The sequence below is a fragment of the Camelus bactrianus genome, chromosome 29, assembly GCF_048773025.1.
Source record: "Camelus bactrianus isolate YW-2024 breed Bactrian camel chromosome 29, ASM4877302v1, whole genome shotgun sequence".
Lineage (NCBI taxonomy): Eukaryota > Metazoa > Chordata > Mammalia > Artiodactyla > Camelidae > Camelus > Camelus bactrianus.
The window spans coordinates 8234737-8238541 of record NC_133567.1 but is presented as its reverse complement, the minus strand read 5'-3'; positions in this window follow the sequence as shown (position 1 = coordinate 8238541).

Here is a 3805-nt window from a genome sequence, read left to right as displayed (position 1 = left end):
CACAACACAGTGCAAGTTATGATGAAGGAGCGGGAAGGCCAATCGCCCTTCACGTGTAGAACGTTCTGTTTGTACCGTCATGATCTGAATGCAGCAGGAATGCATACCATGATGAGGCTCTTGGCTTCATACTACACAGGGGACCCGAGTAAACTATTCTATAAAACTGCATTCAGTGACCGCTATTTTAGGTTTAAAAAAGATTTAAGATGCCAAGAGTGGAAGAGAGTTAATTCCATTTAAAAATAAAGAGGTTTAAAGAAGTGAAACCATGGGAGGCAGTTAAAAAGTGACTCCAAGCAACTATTTACAAACTCACTTCTCAGGAACAAAAGTCTTTAGAAGAGATTGATATTTGGTAGTTAAAAGTCAACTACCTTCTGGCTGACAACAAAGCACGAGAAGGCTGGACCAGGGCAGGCAGAATTATGTTGAAACCATGAGTGAAAAAAGAAGGCAGGCAGGACTGAGCTGTTCTTGTCTTGAGGAAGCAAAGAGCAGTGGCTTGAGGCCTGGGATTTTTTGTTCGTCCTGAGAAGACAAAGTGCTAAGATGTGAGCCCACTGAATGGGGGGGCTCTCTGGTGCTGAGATCCAGGCAGAGGGGAAGTGAAGGGGGAGCAAGTGTCTTTCTTAGCTGCCCGAACAGTGACCACCAGGGCCTGGAGCACATGTGAAAAACATCATCAGACTGCAGTCAACAGCCAAGGCCCGGTTCCGTCTGCCCTTGTGACATCCAATGGCCACCAAATGTAGAGGAAAGAAGGCTAGACAAAGCTTGCCTAGCAGACCGGATGGGACCGGGGACAATCCCTGGCACATACCAGCCTCCATCTTCTCTCTGAATCAAACAAACCAATAGCTGAGGTCCTTTCAACACTACAGGCTGATCTTAGAAAGAACATGTGGTCCCAGGCATCTTACTTCTTTCAAACTCTCGCTCCCTATAATAATCCTACACATTTATCCTTCAGGGAACTGGGTCACATGGTGCATTCTAACAATGTGATTGTCAGAAAGGGATGTACTGAGTGAAGTTTGTGTGTGGATGTGTGTGTACTGCATGGATAAGGCAGCCAGTCTGATCTCAGTTATCAGTGTCAGCTGCCAGATTTGCAGGCACAAGGTGTGGGGACAGTAGAACCAGCTATTGTCACTGATGGAAATCACTTCATGGGAGATTGTTTAATGAGTAGTACCTGGAAGGTTTCTGCCTCTGTTTCTCTCTCTTTCACACACACACAAACACACACACTGAGCCTAGGAGAAATAGATGATGAAATCTAACTGCAAAACGTTTGATGATTTCCCTCAATTGTATTGTTTTCTTAGAGAAACAGATTATCAAGTAGTTTAAGATGCAGTCGGCCCCTCCGTATCCGTGGGCTGCCACATCCGTGGACACGGGGTGTGTTGGGTGGGAGGTGACTGTGTTCACATTTGTGCCGTTTTATTGAAGGGATCTGAGCATGGAGGATTTGGGGATCCGTGGGGGCTCCTGGATCCAACTTCCCATGGACACAGGGGGAGGACTGTACACACTCCGTTCTAGTCAATATGATGTTCTTAGAGAAAGACAGATGAAAGGAAACACAAGGCTAACTTGTGCTGAGAGAAGATAGCAGAAAAGGAAAAATTATATACTTTTCACTTGAACGTCCTTTCTCACCTGCTTAAGCATCGATGTCCATTACATATTTGCTGAATTGAATGAAAAGGAGATACTGACACTACTAATCAATTCAGAAGAAGAAGTGCTGCCAAAATAAGAGTCAAAGAGTTATGACCAGAGAAGAATTCCTGTATTTTTGAGGCAGAACAGTGAGAACCAAGGCAAGAATTAGATTGGTTCTTGAATTTTAAGTTCACTTTCCAGAGAAGGAAAGTGAAAATAAGCTCTGCAGAATTATGGGAAACACAGAAGGGTCTTGTGTCCTAGATTTATTTTTTCTTTCTGAGAAGAAAGGCAGGAAGATGAGGTAGAAATTCTCACTTCACAGAGCTGATGATTAATTCCTCACAGTATTGAAGAATTTATGTATTTTTTGTAATGTATTATAATTAAAGTAAATGAAAACATGATTCCAAAAAATCATGTCAACTAGTTTGAACTGTGTGGCAGAGACTGTCAAGCATCCTTTAATGTGCATTTCCTTTTCTTACTATGACATGAAGCCCTTAAACTCTAGATGGGTGCGAGGCCCCCAAGAACAAAGGCTACAATTGCCAACTCTTCTTGCAGCTGGATTTGATGTGCAACTTGTGAGACACACTTTGAAATGAAAGAAGCACCTTTCTCCCATTTTCCTCCTTTTTGGCTGGAATACAAATGCAATGGCTGGAACTTTGGCAGCCATTTTGAGCCTCCTTAGGACCTTGAGAATGGCAAGACACATAATGAAGCAGCAAGAGAGAAGGAGCCTGGGTCCCTGTCCCTAGGAAACCTACATCCAACTCTTTGCCATCTCCAGAATTTTGAAATATGAAGAGACACAGACCTGTATCTTGTTTAAGCCATGTTCATTTTTCTTTTCCTGTCACGTGTAGATAACCCTAGTCCTAACTAATGTAGATTGACAAGGTTGTCTGCCAAAGCAATTCCATGAGAATAACTAGAGAGATTATTGGTTTCTTCAATTGTTTTCAAAAGCTTAACTCTGGAGAGCAAAGAAAAACATGCCCTGGATGGAAAATGGTCCAGTGTTTGTTTTATCAAAGAAACAAGAACAGCAACCCTGAGTTAAAGATTGTTGTGTCCAAATCCAAAGTAGGTAGACTTTCAAATTTGAATTTTTCCTTCCTTCCTGCCCCTCTCCTCCCTTCCTCTTTCTTTTCTCCTTTCTTTCTTTCCTATCTTATTTCTTCTTCTTTTTACCTAATTTAGTTCTCAAGTTCAAGTGAGAGCATATTTTGGATTCTTTGAATATTTTATTTTAAAAAGTTTTGTCTTTAACCCAATTCTTGCCCTTTATATGCTAGCAAGTCTAAGGAAGATGATTCATTTTTAACCTGACACCAAATTTTTCTACAAATATCAATATTTAAGAAGTTTACCGACCTTCTAGAAACAGCATTTTTTTTGTAGCCCTCAATAAAGAAATTAAGCTTTTTCAGGATGAAAAGAGAGATGCTGCCTACAGATTGTGACTTTTTTGAGAATTCTCTTTTTTTGAAGAATTCTTTATTAATTCATTCTTATATAAAATACATCGGCTTCCTTTCTGCATTACACACTCTGTGGTTACGTGAGAAGTAATTCCCTCTATGAGTTCTACTTTTGGGCATAACATCCTTGAGCGGGGGGCCTATTTATCATGGATTTTTGAGCAGGGTTCATAAACCTTATCCAGCAAAGGTTACAGATGACTCTTATATGGGAAGAAAACGAAAACAGACATTTAAGATTTCTAAGTTTAAAAAGATCAATTATTGCTATTGTTTCCTACTTAACTGAGTTATCCACTGGAAACAGCCACCACCTTGGGCTGCAAGGTCGAGTTAGAACATCTGTGTTCTAGTTCACTGTCAAAGTTCTCCTGGTTACATACTAAAGTAACTCAGAAGTGACAAGCGAGTGTTTCCTTTGAGAAATAATTAGCCAGAATGTTTACTCCAGAGTGAATCCACATTTTGGGATACTATACATTTTTAAATTAGGTATGAAATGAAGATCTGTTTATTCTTGGCAAGATTCCTTTCTAATTTGCAAAGATTGAAAAGAGCAATTTTGGTTTTTACTTGCTTCTCAATTAGCAGAGTCATGATGGCTCTCCCCGGATTGGCAATGTATATTTTAGCTGATGGTG